A 21400-nucleotide genomic window follows, 5' to 3' on the forward strand; every position below is an offset into this window, starting at 1 on the left:
TTTCCTTCCTGTGTAGCTTTGGCTGTCCTGGACTCGATTTGTAGGCCAGGCTGGCCTTGAACTCACAGAGATCCTCCTGCCTCTGCCTCCCGAGTGCTAGGAGGTTAAGTGTTCTTAACAGGCTGCCCTCTTCACGGTCTTCTCGGCCCTATCTAGGCACCAGGTGAGGATAATGAGAACGAATAGTGGAGTGAGATACAGAAGCATGCTGTGAGTGAAGTGACATGCCACCACAGGCCACGCTGGCTCCCACTTGACCAGCGTTGCTCAGCCCAGCCATAGGTCTAAGCCACCTGGGAAGAGTCTCAAAAATACTGACACTTGGGACTAGGAGATTGGTTCAGAGTAAAAGTGTCTGGTGTCAAGCCTAATGACCTGAGTTTGATCTCCCCAGGATCCACAAGGTGGAAGGACAGAATTAAGTCCTGCAAGCTGTCTTCTGGCCTACACACACCCACACACCCACACCCACACACAAAGACACACACTACATACAGACACACAGATCCACACAAAGCCATACGCTACACTACACAAATAAGTAATAATAATAATAATGATGATGATGATGATGATGCTTGTGCTCCGTCCTGCAGAAATTATATGTACATCCCTAGGACCCACAACAGTGCACAGGGGAACACCCTGACTGGGGATCAAGGCTGGAACTTGTTGCTGTCCCCCACCCCCACTTTCTGCAGGTCCTGGGGTGAGTGCTTTGACTCAGGGTTGTCTATGGAAGGAGGTAGCATGCTGGGGATGTGATGTCCAGCAGTTGGCTCCTGGACTATTGGTGCTGGGAATGACTGCCTTCTGAGGACTGTTCTGCTCCTCTTGTTCCACTCCTCCAAGTTGATGACAGGCTCATTTCACCGCAGAGAGGCCTGTTTTTGATGCCTCTTCCATTTCCATTTCTGACGTCACAGAGGGAGGGGCTTTGAACCGCCTTTTACCTCCAGTTAGTTTCATGTGTGCGTGTGTGCGTGTGTGTGTTTGTGTGCGTGCACACATAATGCGCGTTGAAGATAGACTCTAGGGCTTCACATGTGCAAGACAAGTGTTCTAATGACCTGTCACTGAGCTCCGCCCCTTCTTACCCTACTTTAAAGCGAATGGAAGAAGTAGGCAATGAGTAGGTGTCACTAAGGGTTCTCCAGGGGAGCAGAGTCATAAATACAAACATGTTAAGAGATCAGTTCCAGGGCTGGAGGGATGGCTCAATGGTTAAGAGCACCATCTGCTCTTCCAGAGGTCCTGAGTTCAATTCCCAGCAACCACATGGTGGCTTCACAACCATTGATAATGTGATCTGATGCCCTTTTCTGGCCTGCAAGTGTACATGCAGGCAGAGTACTGTATAAATACTAATACTAATAATAAATAAATCTTTAAAAAAAGAGAGAGAGAGATCAGTTCCATGGAGTTGGCTCACACAGCTGTAGGAGCTGGCAGCCTGTAGGACACACCCAGGCTGGGATCCCTCAGGCAGGAGCCTGTGTTTTCAGTCTTGAGGCAGAATTTGTTTCTCTGGGATTCAAATCAAGGGACTATGGATGCTAATCTCATCTTTAAAACAGCTTCACAAAGCCTGGGGTGATGGCACATGTCTGTAAGCCCAGACAGAGACAGTCAAATCTATGTGAGTTCAAGGCAAGCCTGATCTACAAAGCAGGACAGACAGTGCTACCCAGAGAAGCCCTGTCTTGAAAAAACAAAAATACAACAGTAACAGCAACAAATTCACACTAAAACCCCGATGAATAACAGAGTACTGTAATCTGACCAAGCGGGCATATAAAATTAGCCATGAAAGGCAAGCTTAGTGGCTCACACCTGTGATTTCAGCGCTCAGGAGGCTGAGATAGGAAAGTGCTGCAGTGGTCAGTGATACACAGCAAGAACCTAGCTCAAAAAATAAAGCAAAGCAAATCAAAACAACAACAAAAACAATAGTAGGTTGTACTTGAGAGGGCAAAATTCATGAAAGTGGCACCTCATGCCTAGAACTGAGAAAATTATGGTGGCACTTCACTTTAAGTAGGGAACACAGGTATAGGAGTCAGACAGGTTTGGGTGTGGGCCAGCTCTGCTATTTGATGATGACGCCTGGGACAATAATCTCCTCAACTTACTTCATTGACTTCTGTAGCTTCTCCCTCCCCCCCCCTCTCTCTCTCCCTCCCTCTCTCTCTCTCTCCTGTTTTTCAAGACAGGGTTTCTCTGTGTAGTCCTGGCTATCCTAGACTCGCTTTGTAGACCAGGCTAGCCTCGAACTCGTACCGATCAACCTGCTTCTGCCGCTCTGAGTGCTGGGATTAAAGGCGTGTGCCACCACGCCCAGCGCTTCCTTTCTCTCCTTCTTTGTGTTTTTGTTCAGTTATTCTTTCAATTTTTCCTCTTCTTTATGGTGCATGTGTGTGTGCACTTAAGTGCTTGTGTATGGCACACACGTATGCGCTTCCGGTGTTTCCCCCATCACTCTGTGAAGTGCAGCTTTTTACAGAACCCAGAGCTCTCAGATTCCTCTAATCTTGCTCTGGGGGTGCCCTGTGTCCACCCTCCTTGAGCTGAGGTTACAGGTGGGCTGCCATGCCAACCCAGTTTTCACATGGATTTCAGGGATTCAAACCCCAGTCTGCACCCTTGTGTGTAAGCACTTTACCTGGGGACACATCTCCCGGCCACCAACTTTTCTTAAAAATAACTTTATGTTGGCACAGCTGCCACCCCATACATTTCATGTATCTAAACTGAGCGATTTGGTGCCAGTCGATCTACACACTCATGAAACAGCATTAAATGAACAAGCCTCTATCTCTTCCACTCATGAATTTTTTAATTCGTCCATGTTACATAACTAGTACTTCATTGCACTTTATTGTTAGCTAGCGGTTCCTTCTGCAGATGGACCATGACTTATTCATCTACCCATTGGTTTATAGACACCTAGGGTGTTTCTAGATTAGAGCTAGCCTTTGCATTGACTTCTATGGGTTTTTAGTTCGTTCTCTCTCTCTCTCTCTCTCTCTCTCTCTCTCTCTCTCTCTCTCCTAAGCAAATATCTAAAAGTGGAAGAAGAGATTATTTGAGAGGTACATATTTAACTTTTAAGAAGTAGTCACTTTAGCTGGGCATGGTGGTGTACACCTTTAATCTCAGCAGGGACAGGCAATTAGGAATGGTCCATGACACTAAGCTGTTTCCAGAAAGAGGGGAATGCCAGTTCAAGGTTGATTTTTCCCTGTTTCCCTTTTTGTTCAGCCCAGGACCCCAGATCACATTCAGGGAGTAAACTATGATCCAAGAAAACCTGTCTGCCCTTACATTGCTTTTTGCCAGATATTTGATCAAAGCAGCAAGGAAAGCCGCCACACCTAGCTCTTGGATTAAAAGTTTTAAGGGTATATTTTCTCTAACTAGGCCTGGTAATTGGGTAGCCTGCAATCCCAGCTACTCAAAAGATTGACACAGGAGGATGGAAAATTCGGGGCCTGCTGGAACTACAGAGTGAGTTCAAAGCCACCCTGGATAACTTAACAAGACTCTGTCTCAAAATAAAATTTTAAAAATTTGGAGCATTGGCAAGATGGCTCAATGGGTAAAAGCACCTGCTAACAAGCCTGATGATTTAAATTCTATCCCCAGGACCTATGTAGTGGAAGGAGAGTATTTGCACAGACTGTCCTTGGCCTCCATGTTACTCCACAGCACACACAACCACATCCATCTACACACAGAGATGGACATGATAAACACACACACAAATAAACAAACAAACATAAGAAAATACTTTATTATTGTTGTTGTTGTTGTTGTTGAAATGGCTCAACTGAGATTACAAGCCTTACAGGCCTATGCTATGAGGCTTGACAGTGTTGTTATTCTGAAACAGGGTCCCCCCTGTGTGTGAGAGGCTGGTCTTGAACTTGCTATGTTGCTCAGGCTACCCTTGAACCCATGGTCCTCCTGCCCCTGCCTCTCCAGTGCTCACCCTTTCATTTTACCTGCATGCACCTTTATAGTCCACATCCCTTTTCTTGTCCTGCCTTCCTTTTATTTTCTTGTAGCATTGGGGGTTGCACCCAGAATCTCACACACACTAAGCAAGGACTTTATGATACATCCTCGGCACTCATTTTACTTCCTACTTTGAGACAGGGTCTCACTAAGTTGCTTGTGTCAGATGGTAACAACAACAACAGCAACTTCATCATCATCTTCTTTTTCCTCCTCCTCCTCCCCCTCCTCCACTTCCTCTTAAAGCAGAATAAAGTAGAAAAACCAACTATCTGATACTGCTTGTTGGTTTCTTTAGTGATTTACTTCAAGCACTGCCTGCACTGCTCACTGCTAAGCATGACTTCACTTGCTACCTGGAGCAGAATGGCTGGGAGAAACGGTTGAAACAACAGGCCGCTGCCCCTAACAACCTGACCAATCTCACTTGCTCGCTGCCGCACCTTGTGGCTTTAGCATAAAATGAGAATACAGACTGGACCTGACCTGGAGGCCTTACGGGAGCTGCCCTGGCTTCGGCCCACCCGTCACATCTCTTCCACTCTCAGTGGTGTCGGAGTGCTTATCCAGGAAGAGTCTCCTTCTTCTCTTAGAGACAGTCTCATTATGTAGCCTTGGCTGATCTGGAGCTTCTTATGTAAACCAAACATTAAACTGCAATCCTCCTGCCTCAGACTCCTGAGGATCTGTGATTACAGGCCTGCATCACCTGGTCCAGCTTAGAGTATATTTATTGTCAACAGTATATACTTGAGTCTTGGATTTTGTTTTGGTATAAATCTAATGTGATAATCTGTGTCTTTATTGGGAATGTTTAGGATATTTATCTTTAATGTGATTTTTTGATAGGGTACGGTTTAAATGATCAGCCTAGTGCTTTTTAATTAGAATCTCTAATGTGCATCACATTCATGCCTGGTGCTTGCAGAGGTTGGAAGATGGTGTCAGGGAGCTGGAGAGATGGCCAAGTAGTTAAGAATACTGACTGCTCTTCCAGAGGACCCAAGTTCAAGTCTCAGCACCCACCTGGCAGCTCACAACTATCTGTAGCTACAGTTCCAACTCTCTCACACAGATATACATGCAGGCAAACATCAATGCACATAAATTAAAAATAAATAAATAAATAAAAAGAAGGAGAGGGTGTCAGATCCCCTGGAGCTGTGGCTGCAGGTGGCTGTGTGCCACCTCGTGGGTGCTGGGAACTGAACCAGGCTCTCCACAAGAGCATGGAGTGCTCATAACTGCTGAACCATCTCTTCAGTGGGCTGGGCTGGGTCAAGCCCTCCACATCAATTAACAACCAAGACAATGCCCCACAGATATGGCCACAGGCCAGGGGGATAGACGAAGCTCTTCAGCTGAGCCTGCCTCTTCCCAGGCGACTCTAGACTGTGTCAAGTTAATAATATAAACTCACCAGGATGCTGTGTTCTTTCTAAATTTAGACCAGACTTGTTATTTGTGTTCCAACTCTCCTATTCATTCCCACCTTTTTTTGTTTGTTTGTTTGCTTTGTTTTGTTGTCTACCTAACCTATCACTACTCTATCAGTCATTGAAAGAGGTGATCAAATCTCTCACTACAACAGTGCACTCGAATGGGTTTTCCTTTTTAATCTGTCTTTCTTTCTGTCATTCATTCATTCATTCTTTTTTGATTTTTCAAGACAGGATTTCTCTGTGTAGCCTTGGCTGTCCTGGACTCACTTTGTAGACTAGGCTGGCCTCGAACTCACAGTGATCCGCCTGCCTCTGCCTCCCAAGTGCTGGGATTACAGGCATGCGCCACCATACCTGGTTTATGAAGTCCTGGGGCTTCATAGATGTACTCTACCAACTGAACTATATGCCCACCCCCGACTCTTGTTTTTTTAACATAATTTGGAAACCTTTCAGTGTAGTGCTTAATCTAGTTACATTTAATATAACTGCAAGCAATAATATACAGAATTACTTCTGCTTTTTGAATTACACTTCCCATTTGTCCTTTTTGTTTTGTTTTAAGATTTTTTAAAAAACAGGCTGGAGTCGGACGTGGTGGCACTTGCCTTTAATCCCAGGACTCGGGAGGCAGAGGCAGGCAGATCTCTATGAGTTCGAGGCCAGCCTGGTCTACAGAGTGAGTTCCAGGATAGCCAGGGTTACACAGAGAAACCCTGTCTTGGAGAAAAAAAAATATTGTGTGTCTGAGTGTGGTTTTGTGCACATGAGTACAGTGCCTAGGCCTGGGGCATCTAATTACAAGCAGTTGTGAGCTGTGAGGTGGGTGCTGGGAATCAAACTCTGGTCCTTTGCAAGAGCAGTACATTGTCTAAGCCACTGGGCCATCTCTACAGCCCCTGTCTTATCTTTACTCTCTTTTGGTTTTCTTAACTTCTTTTGCATTAACTGAGTCCTAACTTCTTTTCCTTCCTTCCTTCCTTCCTTCCTTCCTTCCTTTTTTCTTTCTTGGTGAATGTTTGAGACCTCAGATTCACTATGTAGCACAGGCTGGACTTAAGCTTAAGATAACAACCCTCCTCGGGCTCCCAAATGCTAAGCCCACAGGGGTGCACCACCATGCCTCATCCAGCTTTTTCAATGAAAATACCATGAAGGGTTACTATGTGTCTTAATGGCAACCTACATAACACAGAGAGATTTTTCACAAAAGAAGACCTGGCTGCTCAATAGCAGAGCACATGCTGAGCACGTGAGGCCACTGATTTGATCCCCAGGTTTAAAAAAAAAAAAAAGTAAATAGAAGCAAAAGAGAGAACCTTAGCAACAAAGGGAAAATTAGTCACAAGGTCTTATCTCAGGAGTTGACATCAGTTCATTAGTGGAGACAGTGTGTCAGGCACGCGTTCTCCCGCATCCGGATAGCCATCCTCGTGACTCATGCAGCAAGCTGCAATTTGGAAAGTCCTTGAGGAAAGTTCCTGTTTCAGGCATATGGCTAAGAGCCCTTCGGAGTCTTTTGTATCCTTCTCATGCGCATGCGCACTGGGCCTCCCTTCTTAACCTCCAGGCTGTGTTTCTTTGTTTTTTTTTTTTCAGATTTGACACAAGTGACACCACTTTCATTCTGTCAACTTTCACACTAGACGTTCATGTTTCCCAAAATAGAGACCTACCTAATCCCTCTGAGGCTCCAGTTCCTTTCACATTAAAGAAAAACAGTACCGGGCTGGCGAGGGGGCTCAGCTGGTCAAGGTGTATGGCGCCAAACTATATAGAAAGAAAGAAAGAAACAAAGAAACAAACAAACAAACAAACAAAGAAAAGGCAGGCAGTGGTGGTGCATGCCTTTAATCCTCACACTAGAGAGACACAAGCAGGCAGGATCTGTAAGTTCGAGGCCAGCCTGGCCTACATAGTGAGTTCTATCTAGGACAGGCAGGGTTACACAGAGAAACCCTATCCCAAAAAACCAAAACAAAAAAATATATATTTAAAAATATGTATGACATAAACAAAAAAGAATAATCTCACACTGCAAAGTAAAACTTTTTATTTGCAAGTACTTTTCTGAGTGAGGTTTGGGTGACTAAATAGGGGACCAGTTTGGTTCCAGAAGCCAATGGACCTTTTACACTCGCAGCACCAGTACAGCCTCACTTTTCCCCATGTAATCGGTTTCATTGTGAATAGTATAAAATGTGAATTTATAAAGTAAATTCTGTCTTAACAAATACCACCGTGTTGTTCGGTTCACCTCAGAAGAGCTCTAAATGCTCCTGGGCTGGAGGGGTGCTGCTGAGTGAAGGCACAGAGCGCTTCCCTTGACAGGAACAGCACAGGCCCTGCCCGTTCACTCCTCCACAGTTACAGGCTCACCTTGTGTCACCCTGGGAGGGCATGAGGCCTGAAGCAGTAGCTCCTAGCTCCTCCCTTTTTACAACTGTCCTCCCAGCCTCCCTTTCCAGATTTTTCCATAAGTCTCTGTCATCTTAATGACAGCATTCATATCAGGTAACTGGGTCTTTGGCAAACACATTTGGTCCAGTTTTATTCTGGGGAACATGCTGACCTCAGCATTTTCTTGTTTGTTTATTTGTTTTGCCATCCTGGAGATTAAAGCCAGGGCTAGTACATGCTCAGCAAGCACTCTACCGCTGAGCCACACCCTTTCCGCTAACTGCCCAGTCCCTGCCTCCCCTTCCCCGCTGAGCTGCAGGAACAGCTCTGCACTGGCTGTAGCCCCTCCCTCTTTCCATTCTTTCCCTGACTCCACAGACACAGTTCTCCCTAAGGTCACCAATGGTTTCTGTGTTGTTAAATGCAATGTGTACCTTTTGATCCTCTGTGTGTGTGTGTGTGTGTGAATGTTTGTAAATGTGTGTAAGTGCATGTGTGTGTAAGTGCATGTGTGTGTGAATGTGTGTGTGAGTGTCTGTGTGACAGCATGTGTGTGTGTCTGTGTGACTGCACGTGTGTGTGTGTGTACATGTGTACACACTGAGGGCAGGGAGCCCTGATGACTGAACTCAGACCCTCCACAGAGCAGTGACTGCCTTTAACCTCTGAGCCATCTCTCACCCTTGGTCCTTTCTTCCTTGACCTGACACCCTGTTCCCACTTCTAGAGCATTCCCTTTCATGAGTCTCCCTTCCCTTCACTTCTGTGCCCACAATTTGATCTTTGGCTTGGTTTTGACCCTACTTCCTTTTCTCACCCAAAAATTATATGCTGAGGTCCCTGAGGCTGAAACCTCCTCTCTAACTATACCGACTCCCAGACCTTGCATTCATATGCACTGCTTGATTCCTGTTTCTGCTAATTTCCCCCAAGTTTGTATTTCTACATTAGACCCACATAGCCAGCTGCCTATTATACAGTTGACTTAGGCAGCTCAAAGGCACCACTGACCAACAGGTCCAAGCCACTCAGGTGCATCCCCATTCCTGCTGTTCTTCTGGGAATCTTCCTCAAAACTGGCACTATCTACACCCCAATTACCCAAGCTGAGGCAGGATAGAAAGACAAAGAGAATTAAGGGGGCATGAGAAAGAAAAGTCCCTTACCCTGAGTCTGCTCAGAATCTCTCACCAGCTAAGAGTCAAGAATTCCAGCACGGCTGGGTGGTGGTGGCACACACCTTTAATCCCAGCACTTGGGAGCCAGAGGCAAGTGGATCTCTGTGAGCTTGAGGCCAGCCTGGTCTACAAAGAGAGTCCAGGACACCCAGGGCTCTGTTATACAGAGAAACCCTGTCTCCAAACAAACTAACAAACAAACAATTCTAGCACAATTAACAAACTCTGCCTAGGTTGAGACAATATTCCTTTAATATAGAAATATATTAAAGTAGCAATGAGCCATGCCGAAGGCCTAAGAGCGTATGACCAAGGATGGCCTTTCTCTTTTGCCATCTACAAACGTGCAATTCTCTAGGACGTCGTAAGGAAGACTACAAGCTCTATGTACAGTAAAAAGCCAGCCTTAACTCCCTGGTGCCACCTCTGTGAAGTGTATGTAGCTCATCAGACTGTAATGTTGTCGGAGGCACCTGAGGAACCATTTTCTTATCGCATTTACCCAAAAAGGAAGAAAATCTCCCTAGCAACCGTTTGCATTTAACTTTAGAAGCCACCAAAACCGTATAAATGGCTAAGACACCTCAGGTGCCTCTCTTTGGAGGCCCGTGCTTACGCTTGCACATGTACTGTCTTTCCCCTAAATGCCTCTTTCTATTAGCGCTCATGCTGAAAAATAGGTGAAGGCCCCCTTGACCTTCTGAGACAGGGCCTCTAGTCTAGGCTGCCTTCCTTGAACTTGCTGTATAGCCAAGCTCGCCTCCCAAGTGTTGGATCACAGGTGTGCACGCCAACAAAACCTTTCCCCCTCCCTCTTCCCATGTGTGTGTGTGTGTTCACATGTGTGTGGGTACAGGTGCATCTATATGCACATGTGTATGGAGGTTCCAGGTTGATGTTGAGTATCTTCCTTGATCCCTCTCCACCTTATATACTGAGACAGGATCTCTCAGCTGAAACCACTCCAATTTAGGCGGTCTGGCTGGCCAGCTTGCTCCAGAGATTTCCGGTCTCCAGCTGCTACCTATATCAGGGCTACAGGGCGGGGGCTGCCACGCCCACCCAGCTTTTCCATGGGCTCTAGAGATCCCAGTTCTGGTCCTCATCCTCGTGCTTGCACGTGCTTTATCTGCTGAACCATCTTCCCCAACCCAAATCTTTTGAAATCATTGTTTTGTGTAAATCTTGAGTGTTTTTTGCCTGCATGTATGTCAGTGTCCCAACCACATGTATGCCTGGTGCCCACAGAGGCCAGAAGAGGAGCTATAGCTGTTTATGAGCTGCCATGTGAGTGCTGAAAATCGAACCTGGGTCTCTGGAAGAACAGCCAGAGCTCTTAACCACTGAACCATCTTTCAAACCTTTTCTCAATAAACTCCAAATTTACTTCATACTAACTCATCTTGAGATTTTTTGTTTGTTTGTTTGTTTTCTGTAATGAAATCAAGAATCCTTGCTTTTGACACAATGTGATGGCGTGTGCATTTAATTCCAGCACTCAGGAGGCAGAGGCGGGTGTATCTCTGAGTTGAGGGCCAGCCTGGTCTACAGTGTTAGTTACAGGACAGCCAGGGCTACACAGAAAAACCATGTCTCGAAAAACCAACAAAAGAAGGGGCTGGAGAGATGGCTCAGGGGTTAAAGGCACTGGCTGATCTTCCAAAGGTCCTGAGTCCAATTCCCAACAACCACATGGTGGCTCACAACCATCTATATTAAAAAAGAAAAAAACCAAAACAACAACAACAAAACAACAAAACAAAACAAAATAGTCCTTGCTTCACCTGTGGCGGAGGTCTCAGTAAAGAACTCAGGCTGCTGCGGGTGTCATCGAGGCATGCTGGCCTCCACCTCACTGCTGCTGACAAACCCAGAAACCTGGGCTCGTGGGACATTCCTCTCTTCACTGTCCTCTACTCTGCCCTGTAAAACCTTCTACCAACTCCTATGCCTTTTCTTTCCTAAATAGCTCGCTAAGCTGCCCCTTCTAACTCCCCCTATTCCTACTCCGTCCTAGACTGCTGCATTACTTCATCTTGGCTACAGCAGCGACCTCCCAGCTGATATGCCTAAATTCATTTAACTCCGTCCCCCGAACCTACTGTCATCTAGAGATCTTTCCTGAGGGCGAATCTGACCACAGCAGACTCTACATACTAAACCTTTTTGGTTTCCTAGTAGTTTTAGGTAAATATGAAATATGTTCCTGGACGCTGCTTGTCCCCTCCCAGCACTTGGCTCCTTGCTTGCTCCGACTTCCTCTCCACCTGCCCACTGCATTCTTTTCTACCGCAGGACTTTTGCACTTCCTGTTTATTTAGTTAGGTCTCTTAATACTTCCTTGTTTTATTTCTTGGTTGAGACACATTCTGATTATATAGCATAAGCTTGTCTGTTTTGTTTTGTGGAAGGGGTTATTTGTTTGTTTGTTTTGGGTTTTGATTTTTTTTTTCAAAGACAGAGTTCTCTGTGTAGCCCTGTCTGTCTTGGCTAGCTCTGTAGACTAGGCTGGCCTCGAACTCACAGAGATCTGCCTGCCTAGGAGTAAGGGTGAGGCTGGCCTCGAACTCACAGAGATCTGCCTGCCTGGGAGTAAGGGTGAGGTGGCACACACCACTACATCTGCCTGACTCCAGTACTTCTTAACCATGTCACTTATCCTTTCTGACCTGCCTGCCTCTACCTCCTCAGGGCTGGAATTACAAGTGTATGCCACCATTGCCAGACTATGCATTGCTGGGAATCAAACCCAGGACCTTGTGAATGCTGGGCAAGCACTCTACCAAGTGAGCTACATCACCAGCTCCGTCAAGTGTTGATATTCCAGATATCATACCACCATAGCTAGCTGAGCCTGTATGAGTTTTTAAAGTTTGAAAATACACCACAAATGCAAAAGCATATGATTTTATAGTGTGGTTAATTCAAAAGCCACTGCAAACAAAACTGACTGCCCTAGATTAAGTAGCGAATCAGTCTCCCCCATCCATGTTCAACTCTGTACCCCGGTGCCTGTGCTAAGGAAGACAATGCAAGGAAATGGTGAGGCCCTGTAACATTGTGGCAGTTTAATTAGGGTTCCATCCCCTGATTCCGCCACTTCCCAGCTTCCTTTACCTTCTCTTATCCTCAGTCTCCTCAGATATGAAATGGGCTAACATTGTAGTCTAAGGAAAGGTCGTTCGGGTCATCCTGTCTTACAGAGCTTGGCAGGCGCTATCCAGTCAGTGTGATTTGGTGCGCTCAGAAGAAAGCATCTTTCCCCCATCACGGTAATTCCAACTGTGCTCATGCTTGTGTGATGAGAGCGCGCCCAGAGACAATGGGCTGTTAGGCTTGTCAGTAGAAGAAAGGATTAATGGCTTTTTCTTTTTCAATCTACGTACCACTCACGAAGCTTGCAGGGTCTCCAGCTACTATCTGTCTTATGGGAAATTATACTGTGGCTCTTGGAGTGTGTGTTGGGGGAGGGGCAGCTTGAAGAACAGATGGTCCAAGCTGCTTTTACTTAGCTGAGTTCATCCCACCTATCCTCGGCTTCCAACTCCTAGCTAGGGTATTTGTAAGCTTAGAAAGTTGTTGTTTGGGCTAGTCAGTGGTGGCGCGTGCTTTTAGTCTCAACAATAAGGAGGCAGAGGCAGGCAGGTCTATGTGAGTTCGAGACCAGCCTGGTCTACAGATCAAGTTCCTTCCGGGACAGCAGAAAAAAAAAATTGCTGTTTGGGGCTGTGGTGGTAGAGTGCTTGCCCCACACGCACAAAGCTCTGGGTTTTACTTATGGCACCGTATCAAATGGATGTGCTGGCACACCCCTCTAATTCCAGGACTCTGGAGGATCAGAAGCTCACAGTCATGGGATGAGTGTCATCTCCAACTACACAGGAAATCTGAGGCCAGCCTGAGCCAAACAACTTGTCTCAAAACAAACAAACAAACAAACAAACAAATAAAAGCAAACATGTTGTTTTTGCTTTTACTGGAGGGTTTGTTTTGCTTCATACAAACTTAGATAGTTTGGTCAGCGAGCATGGATGGGAGAAGGAAGGAAGAAGGGGAGGGGGAGAGGAAGAGAGATCCAGATTGAGCATCCTCCCTCCCCTCCCCCCACAAGCCTAAGGTGAGTTCATTTGGAGGAAGACCTTGACCTAAGCAACAGTATGGGTATTTAACATATTTATTGATCACACTGGGAGACGGCTCATACATTTTCCTGGAGAAATATTGACCTGCTTGATTGTGTGGTACTTCCTCAGACCTGGCTAAGGATATTATGCAATATACCATAACACCTTGTTAAATTTGAAAAATTCTGTAAAGTACCCAGCATCGGGAGGGTTCGGTTATGAGATTGGAGGCCGTGTGTCCAGAGGATTTCCGGCTTCTCTTGTCCCCAGCTCGGCTTTTTTTCTATCATTTGTCAGTGTCCTGTGTGAGCACAAATGAGCCTGAGACTTAAAGAGGCCTTGGGGTGTTGGGGGGGTGAGAGGTGGGGGAGTGGGGGGGTGGGGGCCCCTACCAGGACATCAGCACCACGGACAGCGGCATGGCCCCTGGCAGGCTGCCTAAGGAGACTGTTTTTTCCTACCTATGGAGATGCTGGTGCAAGGAAGCTTGCCTGGGCAATGCAACCGATTGTTTTCTAAGAGTAAAACACAAGGTTTAGGTTGGGGCTTGGAGGACAGCTAATGTGGTCTGAGTAGAGGAAATAAATGTGTTTCTTATCTTTTTCCACCAGCTGGTTCCAGGCTCTTCTCCTTTGACATTATTAAAAGCCTGGCAGGTACTTCGAATGTTTGTTTCCATCAAGTTTCCTCTACACTTTAATCTGCAAATACTCCTGCCTAATTTCCTCTCCCGAGTTCTGTACGTTGCCTAGCCACGAAATTTTCCCAGCCGCACCTGCCCAGCAACCAGGTAAATGGGTAATACATGTTAGGAGTGGGCAGGACATTCCCACTGGGCTCCTGCCTGCCCTAGTCATTTTAACAAGAGACATGCTAGAGGCCATGACCGGGTCCTGGAGGAGGAAAGAGAAGCATAGCAAGGTGGTTCCTTCACTGTCAAGTGAAGTCATGCCTGCCCTCCATGAGACTGAGCCTTCCAAGGGTGGGGGAGGGGAGAGAGAGGGAGGATATGGACAGACAATAAAAGAAAAAAGAGGAAAATAGATTAAGCCTTTTGACACCAAAAACACGTTCCTCAAATGATGAGTATGGAGTCCTGGTACGTGAGCTGGAATGTTAGCTCAGTTGGTAGAACACTTCTTGCCTAGCATGCGTGAAACCCTCAGCTCAATCCCCAGCAGAGAATAAACCAAGTATTGGTGGAGCATACCTACAATTTTGGCACTCCAAAGGTAGAGATAGGAGAGTTAAAAGTTCAAGGTCACCTTTGGCCATTTATTAAGTTCCAGATCATCGTGTGTGTGTGTGTGTGTGTGTGTGTGTGTGTGTGTGTGTGTGTGTATTGAGACCAAGTCCCTCTATGTAACCCTAACTATCCTTGGGCTTTGCTTTGTAAACAAGGCTTTCCTTGAACTGACCAGGACCTACCTGCCTCTGCCTCCCAAGTGCTGGGATTAAAGGCATCCACCACCACACCACCACATCTAGTCTTAGGCTAGCCTGGGATACATGAGATCCTATCTAAAATAAATAAATGAATGAATGCTCTAAAAATGGCTTAAAGCTTATGTATTTTAGGGAGTAGAAGCATAATATGTGTTTTTCCCTACTGAACACCATCTATGGAGTATGTGCTTACATCAGACATCAGGAAGGTATTTAGGATATAGACCAATTCTTCCACCAGATGCCCAGTGAAGTGAGAGAGAAGTCAGATGTAAAGTCCTATGCACTGAGCACAACGGTATGGAAATGCAGGCGTGCAGGAAGCCAGACAAAAGACAGCCAATGCAGGCCAAGGAAGAAGTCCTGAGTGAAGATATCAGGACAGGCACATGGCTGGAGTGGGAGTTTGCAGGGATGGAGAGGATCGCCACCCAAAGGCAGAGCACTAGGGAGACCCAGAGTCGCCATTACTTTCTATGTGTATGCACTATGCTTGGTCCTGCAGCTAAAATACTCCTTTCTCTGATGACCAGGGCCCTGCCTCGTGTCGCCTACCCTGTTCCTTGTGTGCCCAATCTGTGATTCCCCATGAAAACGGGCTGGGGGCCTGACCCATCAGAATGTAAGCAGTGCAGATGAGCTCATGGTGAAAAGCAACACGTGAGGTTGGAAACCTGGGCATAGTCGCTCTGCGTGCCTCAAATATTTGTTGTGTCGCCCCAAGGACACTTGGCCTGAAAGCTCCAGCAAAATGCAGACATGGAAATTGCTCCTGTTTTCCTGTGACTGGAATTTTCCACAAAGCATGTGGCTGAGCAAGAAAGGCTCTTGTCTGTGTTCTTGAGGCCCAGAACCAGCAGTGCTCAGCGCTCAGTGGGTAAAGGCACTTGTCAAGGAAGCCCAATGCCCTGAGTTTGATCCTTAGAAATGGAAAGAGAGAACTGACTCCCCAGCTGTCCTCTGACCTCTATACACATGACAACACATGCAGTGTCAATGTGGAGTGTGCACACACAAACATGCTCAAACACAAACACATTATACACCCACATAATGACAAATATTTTAACAAAACAATAGAGCTTATTCATACCCCCCCCTCAATGCACACCCTAAGGATGAATGCAGGATAAGTAACATCAAGCAAGCCCCTCGAAGACGCAAAACAGTACTCCTAAGGGAGCATTCTAGAGAACTTAGTATGAATTCCTCCCAAAGCTGGGCATGCTTGCCAACTGACTATTGGCAGTGGCCAAGTCTCTTGTCTCTGACCATCACTTTTCACTTTACAGCTGATTTAAAAAAAAAAAACGTCCCCTGAAGCTCTCACATTATTCCATGACATCTTTTCAATGTTTCTTGTTTCAAAGCTGGAAGCTCTAAGCATCCCTTGTGCACTGCGGTCTGGGACAGATGGGCATCAGTGGCAGTGTTTATGTCCTGACTCATGTCCGTTGGTACCAACGCTCCCAGTATGAGCTGGTGGAACTGCAATGAGCATGGGTCTACTTGTCCCTGGCAAACCGCAGTGGCCGTGGTCCAGAAAGGTCCTTGGCTGGGACAGTGACGACTGGGGCTGAGGACAGGCTGCTGGGAAAGAGACTGGAGTTTGCAAGTCCCGGGAAAGGCTTCCCCTAAGTGGAAGGAAGCACTTAACTGCAGAAAAACAGTTTCTGCAATATTGAGGCAATGCACTGCGGCTTAGCAGGAGCCTCAGCATGTGAAAAAAAAAATTAAACCTCTTACCAGTTAGCTATGATCTCTCCCTCTCCACTCTCTCTCCCTCCCTCCCTCCCTATCTCTTTTCCTCCTCTCCCTCTCTCCCCCTCCGTCCTTCTCTCCCCCTCCCTCCCTCCCTCTCCTTCCCTCCCCCTCTCTTCATCTTGCCTCATCACTCCCTCCTGTTCTGTTCTGCCAGCTCCCTGACCCTTCTGGAGGCTCCAGCTCTGTTTCCTCTCCTCGCATCCCTTCCCCACAGCTCATCTGCCCCCTCCTTCCCTCCTGCCATTATGTGTCCCACTCTCTGCTTCCTCCCCACTGCTTTCTTCTCTGCCTTCCCTATTTCCCCCCCCCCCCATGGGGATCACTAAAGGCCGTAAGGAGAGCATTATCCTTTAGAAATATGGCCTCATTACTATAATTCTCCCACTGAGGCAGGCCAGAGGTGGAGGTCACCTCCCAGGCCCCTCATTGTTCCTGCTGAGGCTGAAGGTAGAGAGAGAGAAGACATAGATATATGTGAAAGGGGAGAGAAAAGATGCATCCTTCACGTGTACCTAGTGCAGCCACCATCCACCCTGTGAATATTTATTTTTATTTCTGCTTTAAGATAATTTTAAAGTGGTGCAGGCATATTGCAGAGAGTGGAGAAAATGCAAAAGAGGATCAAAAGGAATCTTTAGTTCCTGTAGGTGAACTGTACACGCTTCCATTGAGCGAGAACCCCCTTAATGAAATTTGGTTTTCTTTCCTCCAAGTGTTTTTCTGGGTTTATTTGCATACTTCTAGTTACAGTATAAGAGCAATTTGGTAAAGAGTTTCACCATCCACGTGAGCAATTCCTTCATGTTATTGTACATTTTCTCTGTGTGTTTCTCTTTGTGTCTCTCTGACTCTGTCTCTCCACCCCCTTGTTTCTTGGGATAGCACCCTGCCTTATCCTCCTGGGTGCTGGGATTGCAAGTGTCCTCACCACACCTGGTTCTGGCATTGCCAATTCATAAAATGTTACTCAGAGGCGACTGTGTTGGTTCATGTCTGTGTTCCCAGCACTCAGGTTGCAGTGGCAGGATTGCTGTGGATCCCAGGTCAGCTCATAGTAAGACCTTGTCTCAAAAACTTTTGAAAAAATTATAAAACCAGGCATGGTAGCATACTCCTTTACTCCTAGCACTCAGAAGGCAGAGGCAGGAGGATCTCTGTGAGTTCAGGGCCAGCCTGGTCTACAAAGCGAGTGTAAGACAGCCAAGGCTACACAGAGAAACCCTGTCTCAGGAAAAAAAAATTACAGCTGAGTAGGGTTGCACATATGTATAAATCCAACAATCAGAAAACTAAAGGAGCAGAAAGATTTTGAGTTTGAGGCCAGCCTGGGCTACATAGTGAGATACTGCTGATTTAAATAATGGAAGGAGATAATGACAAGATGAAGTTACATATAATATAAATAAATGCAAGTTTGTTGGAAGCAGCTCGCAGCTGCTGTGCAGGGGGACGGGGGAGAGAGAGAAAAGTGTGCAGAGAGAGAAGAGAGAGAGAGCAAGGAACCAAAATGTCTGAATTATGTAGTGAAAAGCCTCTGGGAGAGGAGAAACCCCACCCCTGGGTGAGGAGAAGTCCCGCCTCTGGGCTAGGGAATTCAGAGGAGAGGGCAGGTATGCCCTGCAGCAGGTAGGGACCTGACAACTGCCTCAAGACATTAGTAGCAACAACAACAAGAAGAAGCCAATCGTTTAAGCCCATCACTCTACTTTTTCTACTTATTGGACGTTTACATGTGTTCCAAATTAATACTTGGCAGGTTTTGTTTTTGTTTTTGGTATTTTGGAGACAGGGTTTCTGTGAAGCCCTGGCTGTCCTGGAACTCATTCTGTAGACCAAGCTGGCCTCAAACTCAGAGATCCACTTGCCTCTGCCTCCAGAGTGCTGGGACTACAGGTATGCGCCACCACCACCAGCTGAAGCATAAGGTTTGTAATCTCAGAGTTGAGGAGGCCAGGACAGGTAGATTGCTGGCCAGCAAATTTAGCCTAGTCACTGAGCCTCAGGCTAGTGAGAGACCCTGTCTCAAAACGTAAAAAGACAAGTTAGGTGGTGCCTAAGAACAACATTCAGTGTCTCTGACTGTCACATGACATGGACATGTATGTATATGTGTGCCCCTTTCACATATATCTACGTGTTCTCTCTCTCTCTCTCTCTCTCTCTCTCTCTCTCTCTCTCTCTCTCTCTCTCTCTTATCTATCTATCTATCTCTCTGACCACCACATGACATGGACATGCATATGTGTGCCCCTTTCACATATATCTACGTGTTATCCCCCCCCTCAATGAGTACACACATACACACATTTACACACATGCACACACAGACACACATCCTCACCCTTACTGGGCATGATGGCATAGTACACTCTCAGAAGCTAAAGCAGGAGGATCACAAATTTGAGGCAAGGCTAACCTGGGCTAGGCTGGGCCACATAGTAAGACCTCATCTTAAGAAAAGAAAAAGAGCAGAGCAGTGGTGACACACGCCTTTAATCCCAGCACTTGAGAGGCAGAGGAGCACGGATCTCTGTGAATTCCAGGCCAGCCTGGTCTACAGAATGAGTTCTGGGACAGCCAAGGCTACACAGAGAAAACCTTTCTTGAAAAACAAAACAAAACAAAACAAAAACTGAAAGGGAGAAGGGAGAAAAAGAAATCCCCAGCCTTGCCAGGTGTGGTGGCGCACGCCTTTAATCCCAGCAGAGGCAGAGGCAGGTGGATCACTGTGAGTTCGAGGCCAGCCTGGTCTACACAGTGAGTCCAGGACAGCCAAGGCACTCTGTCAAAAACAAAAACAAAAACCCAAAAACAAAAACAAAACAAAACAAACAAAAAAACAAAAACAAAAAGAAAGAAAGAAAGAAAGAAATCCCCGGCCTTTGTCCTAACCAATATAGGCTCCTAACCCTTAGAAAATATGAGGCCCTGTGTCATCCTACTCAGCACGCTGCGGGGCTAGAGGCCCCTTCTACACTACAAGGTTGTTTTCTCTTGTTTCTCCTCCTGCTGCATCACTACACACCCAGGTCCCTCAAACAATGACAAGGGTGAAAGCGATTATGGGGGAAAAGGATGGGGAAAGAAACCAGACAGGCTGGCTCCAAACTATGCCTGCCATTCACTCTACGTGTGGTGCTGGCATATTGACTTAATGTTTGTGAGTCCTGTCTAAAAACTGCCTAAGGCAGGCTTGATGCCCCATACCTGCAATCTCAATAACCAAGAGGCAGAGGCAGGAGGGACATGTTAAAGGCCACAAACACGCACACATGATCACACATGTATACACACATGCTAATAAACATAAACATGGGAGCAGCCCTGGCTCCTCTGAATGTCAGCCCTTCAGAGGGTTGCAGTCAGGGTCCTTTAGGAGAGGAGTTTGGGGTCCACTCAGCATTGCTCAAGGTCACAGTAAAGAGGGCTCTAAGGATGAAGAAGGGAAGTCACCCAGTTGTCTCATTAGCTTGGTATTGATTTTGACTATTTTTCCAAGTTGTAAGCAACTTCTGGAACTCATTGACCTCATCTGTACATCGTCAATGATGCATGTCAACGATAACCAAATGAGATGGTGGCTGCACAGACGCTTCTTAAACTGTGGGGTGTGAGGCAAATGAGAAGTGTTCTCCCTTACCATTTCCTCCTGCCGCCGCCGGGGGTGGGGTGGGGGGCTTCCTTCAGTCAGCTGGTAGCGGATCATTCCACCCAGCAAGCGCCCCAAGCCCTCACGCAGGCATACTCACACATCTCTGCTCTGAAAAAGGGAGAGAGTGCCAACAGTGCGCTGCCAATGAACAAATGCTTCCATAGCCCGAGGCAGCCTGTGGATGGCAAAGAGAGCGCTGGAGGTCTAAGCTGTGCAGACTGCAGTGGCGTTTCTGCACGGTATGGCTCTCTTCTGCCTTGCAGGGTTTGCACCACCTCACATGCTCCTTTCCCCAGGCTGGGGTGAGCACTGCTTGGCTGGACAGTAGGGGGCCTGAGAGCCTCCCTCATCTTCCTTCCCTGTAATGAATCAGTGTGTATCTAAAGAAATGGCCTCATCTTCAGCTTCATGATCTCCCATGGAGAGAGGAAGTGAGCAGCTGGTATCATGCTTCCAAAGCCCCCAGATGAGAGGTTTAAGAGACGAGTTTCAGACACAGTTGCCAGGGTGTCTGCTTCTAACCACAGGACATGACAGGATGCAGTGAGGGCTGCCAGGTTTCTCTATTAGGTCCAGAGTCAGGAATTGGTTCCAACTACCTGCTTGCTCCTGTAAATGTGCCTCCTAGGGGATCTGTCCTTTCTGGAGCCATGCCATGGGTACAGGGCTTGGCCAACGGACAGACCAAAGATCCATTGCTCCTGTCCTCTTCCAATCTTTCCTTCTCATCACCCAGGGCCTGTAGGACACACATAGCCTTGACCGTGAACTTAACTATCTCAGAGGAGTGAGGCTCATGGGGCAGTGGGAGGCCTTGCCTTTCCCCTTGTGGGGAGCCTCTCCTTGAGTGTGTTGTTTATTGGAAAGCAAGTGAAGCAGGTCTCCTTACAGTTGGTGCTGATTTCCATTCCCCAGGGAACCGGTGAGAAGAAATCAACTCCTTGTAAAAAAAAAAAAAAAAAAAAAAAGAACTTAGAGTTTATGCATGAAAACGCTTATGAAAGGAAGTCCCCAGGTGGAAAGAGATTAGCTGACTCCAACAAAATCAGAACCCAACAGTGTTGAATTTCTCCTGACTACTGTCAGGAGTGGTTGGGAAGAGAACTGGACACAGGGGCATCTCCTCCCAGATGCTCACTCTGGGACTGCCCTGTCTCTTCCTATGGACCTTGCTCCCAACCCAGTGAGGACATCTATTCTCTACTCCCTCGGACTTCTAGAACTATTCAGCCTCCCTTACCTCACCTGGCTTATACACCAGGATATTTGCCTTTCCATAAAGATGAGACAAGTTGGAAAGGCAGTGGTGGTAGTGATGGTGGTGGTGATGGTGACGGTGGCAGCGGCGGCGGCAGCATGTGTGAACTTGCGTGCGTG

The 21400-nt window shown here is 46.8% G+C and overlaps 1 protein-coding gene across 1 annotated transcript in view; it reads left to right on the top strand.

Moving 5' to 3' along the window:
* The first annotated feature begins 683 nt into the window (after positions 1–683).
* The window catches only part of SYNDIG1L (synapse differentiation inducing 1 like), a 48423-nt gene continuing 27706 nt past the window's right edge, over positions 684–21400 (top strand). The window contains exons 1-2 of the mRNA XM_084791478.1: positions 684–709; positions 13773–13951. The gene's annotated coding sequence lies outside the window, so the exon portion shown is untranslated. The remainder of the gene's footprint in view (positions 710–13772; positions 13952–21400) is intronic.

Source organism: Acomys minous, assembly GCF_964271855.1.
Source record: "Acomys minous genome assembly, chromosome: 8".
NCBI classification, from domain to species: Eukaryota; Metazoa; Chordata; class Mammalia; order Rodentia; family Muridae; genus Acomys; species Acomys minous.